Source organism: Bombyx mandarina, chromosome 01 (genome assembly GCF_030267445.1).
Source record: "Bombyx mandarina strain Sakado chromosome 01, ASM3026744v2".
Lineage (NCBI taxonomy): Eukaryota > Metazoa > Arthropoda > Insecta > Lepidoptera > Bombycidae > Bombyx > Bombyx mandarina.
Window position 1 is genome coordinate 4,469,068 of NC_143208.1, and position 12,056 is coordinate 4,481,123.

The 12,056-nt window shown below is 39.2% G+C and overlaps 2 protein-coding genes across 2 annotated transcripts in view; one reads left to right on the plus strand and one right to left on the minus strand.

Moving 5' to 3' along the window:
- Positions 1–12,056, plus strand: part of Dhc1 (dynein axonemal heavy chain 1) — a 250,612-nt gene that overhangs the window by 202,667 nt on the left and 35,889 nt on the right.
- Positions 1–12,056, minus strand: part of LOC149503463 (uncharacterized) — a 94,788-nt gene that overhangs the window by 71,814 nt on the left and 10,918 nt on the right. Inside the window, exon 2 of the transcript XR_016323121.1 lies at positions 11,707–11,891. The gene's annotated coding sequence lies outside the window, so the exon portion shown is untranslated. The remainder of the gene's footprint in view (positions 1–11,706; positions 11,892–12,056) is intronic.

Sequence of the window (12,056 nt, forward strand, 5' to 3'; positions counted from 1 at the left end):
CCTGATCCTATGAATAAACGTGGACGCGGGTCCGATCGATTAACGTAGGCATAAATTTCCATTCTGACTTACTAGGAGCCCATGAATCGGTAGAGGTGAGAGCTTGTGAGGAGGCTCCGTTGGTTTCCACTATTTATTTTGAAGAGCCAGTAATGAAACATGAAACGAACATTAAAATGCGAACATAATAAAATCTATATGGTCTTACAGTATATATAAAGTGTAGTGTAGTTTATTTATAGTATATTATAGTACAGAGTTGCACTATTTTAAATTTAGAAAGAACCGTACGTTTTGTTTACGAGTTTTAGTACTGTTACTGTAATTAAAAAGTATATCCTGATTCAGTATGGATACAATATCCAATAATATCTGATTTTTTCACAAATATCTGGCTGTATCTCATCGGTGACGCGTCGAATTTCGGCTTTAAGCTTATGAGCTATTTCTAGTATTTTCGCACAAGCCCGCGATTTAACAAAACCCCCAAAGAGAAGAAATCACTCTCGGTTAAATCAATTGTTTCATGCGTAATATAGCAGATGGCGCCGTCTTGCTGTTCATGCCGCTCAACCAAATTATGCCCTAAATCTGGATCGGGTAAAGATTTTCTGAGCTCCGAATTCGACGGTTTTGTTTATTCACGAAAATATACAGTTGAAAATGCGCCTCATCGGTTAGGATGGTATTTTCGATCGCCACCCAATTTTCCAAATTGAACGAATTGCCGGCACTTTATACTTATATAGTCTCCTGGTTTGAGTAAGCTGAACCTAATACTGGTGAAGGCCTTTCGTGAAAAATCGCTGAGCAGTGCTTTGTGAAGTTAAAACTTTATAGGAACTATACCGAATTGATATTTTGGAGTTTCCAGCGGCCCTCTCGTATACAGCAGCATTGCTTAAGAGACCATTACGTTTGTTTAAGGAGACTTACAGTCTACGATCGAATCAGTTTCAAAATGTATGAGCACTTTTCAAATTGATGACGGTCGCTGTCTCGACCAAAAATTCAGGAAAGTTTTCGTGCTGTCTTCGTAATCCGATTACTCATTTATCTAATTTCATTTTGATAACGCACCGTCGTTTTATGTGGCATTCCATTTTTAAAATTGTTTCCAAAAATTTCCAAGCTGCCACTAGCCCAAACTAAATTAAAAAAAGAATAGTACACTGTTATTGAGATACTTATTATGTTAACTGTTTACATATAGTAGAAAACGTAATTTAAAAAAATATTATTAACTAAATTGTTAAGCCCTTATTCTGGTAGTGCAGTAATTAGAATCTGTAACTTTTGGGATTTGATTTATTAAAAATATCTACTCAAATAATCAAATAAACTACGGCTGTCTCACCCACCCTTAAAACCGGAATGCATATAACTGCTTGGCGGCCAGGATAAGCAGAATTCTGTTAACCACCAAACAGAACCGGCTAAGCGCCCGACTACATTTTTTTTTTTTTTTTTTTTTTTTTCCTACCTAAGCTGTTAGCCTTGAGAGGCTATGTCAGCGTAACCCTAACTTTAGTAGGTGAGCTCACGGGGCTCAACCTGACGATGTTGCTAACACGAACCCTAGCAAGAGCCGTGCTTCGCAGAATCTACCACCGGATCGGAAACGCGACCCACTGAGAAGATCCGGCGAGAAACTCAGTGGGCTGTGTCTGAGAGTTAATTTACTCGTCGAGCCCTTCGTTGCAAGCGACGGGTTCGACGGGAACGGTGACCGGTGCTTGAAGTACCTAAAAGCACCGTTAGTGGATCGGGAGGATCCGAGATGACGTGTTTTGGGCGACGTCGACTGCTTTCCATTCTGTCCGCAGGATCGGGAATGTAGTTACCGGCGGCCACGATGAGAGGGTTCTCGTGTCGTGCCGCTTTATCGAAGTGGCGCATGGACGCCGACTGCAGATACTTACTGATGGACTCTAAGTCCAGGTCGTCATGGAGGTCGACGTTCCTGACGAACCACGGGGCTCCGACGGCTATCCTGCAAAAACGGGATTGAATGATTTGAAATGATTTTAAGTGTATGCGGGCCGCGTGAGCGAACACTACACTTGCATAGGTCATGACGGGGCGTATGCAAGTTTTGTAGAGTGTCACCTTATTTCTAAGGGACATTTTACTTCGCCTACATATCATCGGGTAGAGACGTCCTAGAATGAAGGCGGCACGGTCGCGTACCGTCTTAATGTGGGGGCGGAATGTCATCCTACTGTCGAGGGTGACGCCTAAGTATTTGACCTTCGGGGCCCACGGTATGGGCTGGTCGAACATCGTGATCGGGCGAACGGCGGGGGCGGGGGTATTGACGCGCCTAGTCGGGAGGGGGATGCTCAGCGTGGTGTTCGGAGGGCAACCCCTTTTGAAGAGCACCGCTGTGCTTTTCGTGGGGTTGATGTCGATGCGCCATTTCCGGAACCACTGTCCCATGGTGGTAGCTGCGGTCTGAAGTCGTCGATGAAGCAACGCCTTCTTCCTACACGAGTAGTAGATGGCGGTGTCATCGGCAAAGAGCGCCAGATGGGTCTCCGGAGACCGGGGTATATCATTGATATACAAACTAAATAGTAACGGGGAGAGGGCGGAGCCTTGCGGGACTCCGGCTGTGACGTGACGGGGCCGGGAACGCGTTCCCTCGACTCGATATCGGAACGAACGGTTCGACAAGTAGTCTCGTATGATGAGCACGAGTCTGTCTGGCACTCCCATGTTATACAGTTTGTATATCAAACCGTTGTGCCAGACTTTGTCGAACGCCTTCGCTATATCGAAGAAGAGGGCTCCTGTCGGAATGGGCCCGACTACCACAGTAAAATGAAAGATTCATAAAAAAATCTACCTACCTATGTATCAGGTATAATTGTTTTATATGTGTATGTCTTCAGCACCTATGTATATACCTAGTCAGGTCATAAGTATTGTCACACAGTAAAAACTTTTCTATTAGAATGCTGGCCACAAAAAAGTTTATTGAATTCGAATTTCGAATTGTTCATGAAAATAAAAATAGTATACATTTAGAATTTTACTCATTTTTAAATATGGAGTGGACGCTTAAAGAAGACCGTGTTGCAGTTATTACGTTGCATCGTTGCGGTTACGCGCCAATTCAAATTTTTAACGTACTGAAAAATTTGAATATAACCAAAAGATTCGTTTATCGTACCATCAAACGATACAATGAAGACTCTAGTGTAGATGACAGGTCAAGAAGTGGTCGCCTTCGGTCTGTTAGGACTCCAGCAGTGATAAAAGCTGTGAAGGCACGAATTCAAAGAAATCCCAAACGTAAGCAGAAACTGTTGGCCCTTCAGATGGGGTTAAGCAGAACCACGGTGAAAAGGGTGTTAAATGAAGACTTAGGGCTTCGGGCATATCGAAGAAAAACAGGACATCGTTTGAATGCTCGTCTAATGGACCTGAGACTGAAGAGATGCCGCGCTTTGTTGAAGCGGTACGCGGGAAAAAAATATCGGGAAATTCTTTTTTCGGATGAAAAATTTTTTACCGTAGAAGAGAGCTACAACAAACAAAATGATAAGGTGTACGCACACAGTAGTGAAGAAGCGAGCAACCGTATTCCGCGTGTCCAATGAGGTCATTTTCCATCCTCGCTCATGGTATGGTTGGGAGTTTCTTATTGGGGCTTAACTGAGGTACATTTTTGTGAGAAAGGTGTAAAAACGAATGCAGTTGTGTATCAAAATACAGTCCTGACGAACCTTGTGGTACCTGTTTCTCATACCATGTTCAATAACAGGCACTGGGTATTCCAACAAGATTCGGCGCCAGCTCATAGAGCGAAGAGCACACAAGACTGGCTGGCGGCGCGTGAAATCGACTTCATCCGGCACGAAGACTGGCCCTTCTCCAGTCCAGATTTGAATCCGTTACATTACAAGATATGGCAACACTTGGAGGAAAAGGCGTGCTCAAAGCCTCATCCCAATTTGGACTCACTCAAGACATCCTTGATTAAGGCAGCCGCCGATATTGACATGGACCTCGTTCGTGCTGCGATAGACGACTGGCCGCGCAGATTGAAGGCCTGTATTCAAAATCACGGAGGTCATTTTGAAAAAGTTTAGTATCATAAGAATCTATGTTTTGTTAAGTTCATTTTGGTATATGAATGGTTACATAATGAATAAACTTGTTTCAATTATTTTACATTAAACATGTGACAGAATTTATGACCTGACTATGTATATGTCTTAATATAGATGACAATTCTAGCTTCGTGGATAGCTTCAAAAAATTTCAATACAATTTTAATAGGACTTTTTGGCGGAAACGCGAGGAGTGAAGTTTTGTGATTTGTTTTATTTTGTCTGTTTAGTGTTTCTTCGGGTTTAAATGTGTAATAATGGTGGTTTATTAACTGTTTAATATCTGTGAAAGTGCACAAATGTGGGAAAATGAAACAAAGCCGCTGGACGTAACTTCTCAGGATCCTGAAAAAAGTCCACTGAAAAAATCTTAGTAAATGACCATCATTTTACTGAGATTATATTTCATCCCATATCATCTCATTTCATTTCATTTAATTTCATCCCAGTTGATTAATGTCTCAAATTAATCATCTTCATTTCATTTCACTCCATAATATCATTTTTCATAAAAATATGAATATAAATTAAAATAAGACATGACTTAAAGGTCTAAGTAACCAGGTCATAAAATCCCTTAAAAAAAACAATTTTAATAGGACTACCAAATATACCGACATAAAACACAAATACTCCGGTGCCAGGTTCATTCATAACACATCCAAGATAATGTGATTCGCTAATTAATGATCGACAGAATGAATGTGTTGATTGAAATATACAAATTATTATTAATTTTGCTGGCTGCTACGGCAACTGGAACACTAGGGCGTCAGCCTACATTGGAGTTATCTGTTACTAATGTGCAAGAAAGATAGTAAATGAATCTAATACAAGTTAGATAAAGACCAACATATTTAATCGGTCTGGTCTGCTAATGTAACCGTATACACGGCAAGCAAAATAAGTTTAATATCAAAACACACTAGCACGTGGTCACGAACATCGAAGCATTAGGTTTCATAATGCAAAATGTAATCAAAGACTTCACCTTTTTTATACGAGAATCTACATATACAAAACTATGTACTTTACTTAATATAGACCACGCTTATTATATATTCAAACGGGTAGAATGGTTTTTAATGAAAGTATAGAAAATATGAAATACTTATCAATTAATTTTGATTACTTCGATTTGAACAAAAAATTCAAAGAAAATTGCTTTCATTGTAAGGACAATTAAATTACTTGTAATTTCTTTAGAAAAGTAACTACAACATTTTCATTGCTACGGTGTACTAGAAACCGATAGACTGAAAAAGTCACACCTATCTCACAAAAATGTATAACAGTGTGAGTAGAGAATTATGTAAAAAATATGATCGAATGCGAGCATTTTTTATTTATTGCTGGGTGGACGAGCTCACAGCCCACCTTGTGTTAAATAGTAACTGAAGCCCATAGACATCTACAAACTAGATGCGCCACCCACCTTAAGATATAAGTTCTAAGGTCTCAAGTATAGTTAAAACGGCTGCCTCACCCTCCAAACCGAAACGTATTACGTACCGGCAGAAACAGGCGGAGTGGTGGTACCTACGCGGACTCACAAGAGGTTCTACCACCAGTAAATGTTCCTTTAGAAGTTTTTATTTCATTATTAGGCTCTACAGACCGACATAATCCCACAACGTAAACAAACAACGAGATTTTACGGGCTTAAACTGAAAAAATCCTTATCGTTTCGGTAAGTTGCTTATTTTGTGAAAAAACAACAAAGATATCTTCGGTGCCACGGCAATAATAGTAATTTTTCTATAGCGCGTATCGATGTAAATAACTGTGTAAGAGTACAAACACCACCTATCTTCGTTTCCACAAAAATCTACCTTAATATACTAAACCGCTAAACTCAACCACTAAACTAAGGTGTATAGTATAAACCTACTCTCTCAACCTACCACTCTATAGTATAAACCTATAGATTACCATAAAGGCGTGAATATGACACTTATCATCCATAATTGAGACTAAGAACTTTATCGCGATACGGGTTATCGAAGTTGACACCACGGGAACTATCGTGGGAAACATCAATAAAAAACTACCAGGGCAACAAAGATTGAAGGAGTTAATTTAGAGCTGCTGTAAGTATCAGAGCTCTGGGACAGAGTCGACATGGCACATGCATTTACTATTTTGTTCATCATCTTTTGTAACGAATAAAATTAAAATGTTTTTACAAAATATTTTAATGAACATTAAATCCTATAATTTACCTCTAACTACAAGTTATTTTTTTTAAATCTACTTGAAATTTTAATATTTTTTACACGCTTAGAACAGCTTATCAGCTTAGAGTTTATTTTATCTAAATAATAACCCGCTTAAAGTGAGGTAGTTTCAAAATACGCTGGTTTGGTCTAGCTAGGGGGTACGTACATCACTAATGAATTACAATCAATAATAATTACCTAAGTAGCATGTACTCGTAATAGCTATAACAGTCAATTTTTTCATTAAACATTACATTCAAATACAATGCAGCTTAATCTAGAATGCCTTTTCCCATTTTAATTTAAGTCATAAGCCTCACTATCGCCATCTGCCTGCCGTTTACCGTTTTACCGCTAAATAGTAACGTGACCCCTTTGGTAGAATAACTTTGGTTCGAATATTACGACTCATGTCTCAAGACGGCGTTCAATTACATTCATGCCTGTCTGGGTGACTGCTTATCAAAAGAGCTGTCAAGCCAATTCAGCAATCATCAAATGCAAGCAAATTCTTTATGGCCCGGCGGGATCGTTCTAGCGACTCATTGCTTGCCGCGTGGGTTGATATCTTAGTACAGGGCACTAGGGAATCATAAGCCAGTAGGAGCCTCCATCAATATTTTTTTTATTTCTTTCTTGTTTTTTATTGCTTAGGTGTGTGGACTAGCTCACAGCCCACCTGGTGTTAAGTGGTTACTGAAGCCCATCGACATCTACAAACTAGATGCGCCACCCACCTTAAGATATAAGTTCTAAGGTCTCAGTATAGTCACAACGGCTGCCCCACCCTTCAAATCGAAACGCATTACTGCTTCACGGCATTACGCAAATAATAATTTTGCGGGTATGATTTTTGAATTTTTTTTGATTTTTTTCTTTTGAATACAAACGAGATAACAGTTCACCTGATTAAATGAAGTGATTAAAATTGCTCTCCATGAGCCTAATAATTGCGAAAATTACCTAAGTCAATATCTCCCACTGAGGAGTTCAAATTCTATTTAATAAAGGACTAGTATAGTGAAACAAAATTATTGATGCCACAATCGTAACTTAAAATATAATATTTAATATCTAACTTCTAAAACATATTTCAAAATTAATGTTCCAATTAATACCAATACGATGCACACAGCTATAAAACTTGGTACCACCCCCTTTACTACATGCACATCAAAATTTCCCTTCACCCCTCAAATAGAACTGCGCTATACTTCTGGAGTCCTAGTTGTGCCTATGAATGAACGCGCCCACGTATGTACGTATTTTAACTGATACAATCCACGTGGTCGATACGTGAATGATGATAGATACATTAGACAACAAAGTGTCAACGTAAGTTATTAAAACTTTCACAGTTACTTCTTATTGTTGTTCTCTTGAGAAGCGCCTTAAGTTTTCTTGCCACTGAATTTTGAATTATATTTTACGTGCTTTAATTTCTTTGTCGTTTAGCAACAAAACTTCGGTTTTGATTATCCGCAACCACAAACTTAAAATGTGATACTTTTTTTGGTATTCATTGTAATTTATCGCTTACTCCATTAAAGGTATTATCGCATTATCAACTTACGCAAATTCCGTCTTATATATGTATAAGTGTTTTGAATCTAGTCTACATCATTCATTAACGCCCTTATTCTCTGCTATTTACAATGAAGAGTATATAAATAAAAATAAAAAAATGCCCCATTTTGACTGACACACTAACCGGCAGCCTATCTTGGCTGAGTTGTAAGCACGAATAATTCTTTCCTACCTATTTATGCCAAAAAATTACATATACCCAGTCGCTAATACTTATTGAATTGAATATGAATGAAACAAATTATTCGAATTTTATTAACGTTTAAATTTTATGAAATACTGCAATAATTTTTTTATTTCCATTCAGTAAATGAAGCATTCTAACCGATGTAAGCTATCTGAATCCTGTTAGTGAACAACAATATGCATAAAAAAACCGTTCGAGTTTATTTAATGATCTATATAAAAACTACAGTATTTTTACGGTATCTTTCCATTCCGACAGGAGCCCTCTTCTTCGATATAGCGAAGGCGTTCGACAAAGTCTGGCACAACGGTTTGATATTCAAACTGTATAACATGGGAGTGCCAGACAGACTCGTGCTCATCATACGAGACTACTTGTCGAACCGTTCGTTCCGATATCGAGTCGAGGGAACGCGTTCCCGGCCCCGTCACGTCACAGCCGGAGTCCCGCAAGGCTCCGCCCTCTCCCCGTTACTATTCAGTTTGTATATCAACGATATACCCCGGTCTCCGGAGACCCATCTGGCGCTCTTCGCCGATGACACCGCCATCTACTACTCGTGTAGGAAGAAGGCGTTGCTTCATCGACGACTTCAGACCGCAGCTACCACCATGGGACAGTGGTTCCGGAAGTGGCGCATCGACATTAACCCCACGAAAAGCACAGCGGTGCTCTTCAAAAGGGGTCGCCCTCCGAACACCACGCTGAGCATCCCCCTCCCGACTAGGCGCGTCAATACCCCCGCCCCCGCCGTTCGCCCAATCACGATGTTCGACCAGCCCATACCGTGGGCCCCGAAGGTCAAATATTTAGGCGTCACCCTCGACAGTAGGATGACATTCCGCCCCCACATCAAGACGGTACGCGATCGTGCCGCCTTCATTCTAGGACGTCTCTACCCGATGATATGTAGGCGAAGTAAAATGTCCCTTAGAAATAAGGTGACACTCTACAAAACTTGCGTACGCCCCGTCATGACCTATGCAAGTGTAGTGTTCGCTCACGCGGCCCGCACTCACTTAAAGTCATTCCAAATTATTCAATCCCGTTTTTGCAGGATAGCCGTCGGAGCCCCGTGGTTCGTCAGGAACGTCGACCTCCATGACGACCTGGACTTAGAGTCCATCAGTAAGTATCTGCAGTCGGCGTCCATGCGCCACTTCGATAAAGCGGCACGACACGAGAACCCTCTCATCGTGGCCGCCGGTAACTACATTCCCGATCCTGCGGACAGAATGGAAAGCAGTCGACGTCGCCCAAAACACGTCATCTCGGATCCGCCCGATCCACTAACGGTGCTTTTAGGTAATTCAAGCACCGGTCACCGTTCTCGTCGAACCCGTCGCTTGCGACGAAGGGCTCGACGAGTAAATTAACTCTCAGACACAGCCCACTGAGTTTCTCGCCGGATCTTCTCAGTGGGTCGCGTTTCCGATCCGGTGGTAGATTCTGCGAAGCACGACTCTTGCTAGGGTTCGTGTTAGCAACGTCATCAGGTTTGAGCCCCGTGAGCTCACCTACAAAAGTTAGGGTTACGCTGACATAGCCTCTCAAGGCTCTCAGCTTAGGTAGGAAAAAAAAAAAAAAAAAAAACGGTATCTTTCGATATCTGAGCTATGTATTATTAATCTATCCAATATCTGTGTGTAAAGATACTTAAACATTCAGTATCTGCTACTGTAAATACCCGCTCTATAAGATAAATAGTATTATGATAAGAATAAGATAATTTATATTTTTACTTACATAGATTATTTAATTAAAGCTATATCACATGCAAAAATGGCTTATTGTTTACGAACTACACAGAGAAAACTAGACACAAATTGACTTATTTATATTAATTGAAATTCCGCTTTGAGCATTTCAAGCATTTGCATAAGCCACAGAATTAACTTAAAATCAACTAGAGACAACTATTGATGCGAAGAGTGCATAGAATTCTCCTTTAACACCGTGTTTATAAGAGGAAGCTGTATAAATTCCTCCTGTCTATGGACTCCTAGTATCCCTTAGCAAGTTAGCAACGAAAGTATAGTAACTACTGTAGATATACAGTTAATCGTTGCTAGGGGAACTGTTTACGTTAGATTAAACTTTTTAATTTGTTTGTTGGAACATTTTTCAGTTTGCGTTGACACCATGCGCCACATTAGCTTCATCATTTTGACTTATTCTGTTTATTTTATCATAACTGCGGTTATAAACTTAAAAGTCATCTCTGTCCAACTATGGTATATTTTACATTGTTTCCTTCGCATATATAAAGGTGCCTTTTACTGAAGCTGACGCCCAGTGTTCTGCTTGATGCTTGCCAAGTATATTTATGAAAGTTAGAACTCGTAAGAGAGTCTTGGTAATAATTTCATCACAACTTATATTCACAAAAAATTATTAAAAGGTCAGTTTTAATCAACATTGTGAATTATTATGAACGTCACCCTAGTGAAATACAAGTACGTAGTATTTTACGCTTAGCCTGGACTTTGAAAATAGGAAAAAAAATTTTTTTTTTTTTGCATATATATGTGGACGAGCTCACAGCCCACCTGATGTTAAGTGGTTACTGGAACCTATAGACATCTACAACGTAAATGCGCCACACACCTTGAGATATAAGTTCTAAGGTCTCAGTATAGTTACAACGGCTGCCCCACCCTTCAAACCGAAACGCATTACTGCTTCACGGCAGAAATAGGCGGGGCGGTGGTACCCGTGCGGACTCACAAGAGGTACTACCAGTGGATATTTATTGGTATTTAAAACATATAAAATTATTTTACAGCTAAAAGAATGAATCTATATTATAGGTGCTAGAAATGATTAAGTGAGCTAAACTATCTAAAACTTAATTAAATTCGATAGTTTCTTACGTAACCAAACTACTTTTTTAGAAAAAAACAGAAACATGTAACTTTCTATTGTTTCATTTCAACCTGATTTTGAAGTCGTCGTGGCGTAAAGGATAAGACGCTGGTGCATTCGTATCGAGCGATGCACCGGTGTTCGAATACCGCAGGCGGGTACCAATTTTTCTAATGAAATACGTACTTAACATATTTTCACGATTGACTTCCACGCTGAAGGAATAACATAAAACCTCCTGACGAAACATCAACTAGAAGCGAATATCATTAAGTCAACGTACCTTTTTATGAATTAACAAAATCCATTAGCACTGTTGATCGATTTCCTAAACTTAACATATCGACGCTTGAAAGGCAAACGTGACTAAGCGACAATGCGTGAACTTTACAGTACACTAATTTAAAATTGAAATACCTGAAAACAAAATTTATTTTAACGAATCTAGATGTGGTAGTATCTAGCTAGTAGCTGTAGGATTGAAATGATTTTAATAGACCTAGAAAAATATTTTTTTGGGCATCGAATATGGTTATTGCCTATCATTTATGTACCAAGCAGTAATTGTCGCTTAGTCACGTTTGCCTTTCAAGCGTTGATATGTTCTACTATGATTTACAATATAAGAAATACATTAAAATATTTTTAAAGAAAACCCATTATCACTTAATAACACAGCACATTAAGATTAATCTACAACTTCAAACAATTATACAGATCAATAACTTACCGAACTTTGAACCACCGCTGTCCTTTATTTCTTAATTATGAAATTGCAACTAAGGCAACGCTGTATTTTTATTCGATTATAGGCATAAGGCAGAACTTGTAGATATAATCGATGTTTTTCTTATTGTGTCTTGTTCTTATTATGTGTGTGTGTAGTAAGAAGTACTCGCTTCATTCAAACCTTGTCTGAAATGAAAATTAACCATGAGTTTACATTTTATGTATTTAAAAAACAAAATGTTTTCTTTTTTATTTACAGAAAATCAGGTGAGCTCTTAATATCGTCGTTGCTATCGTTTTTTTTTTTTTGTAATGAAAGTAATTTGTAAAAACACATATCCAAGTAGATGA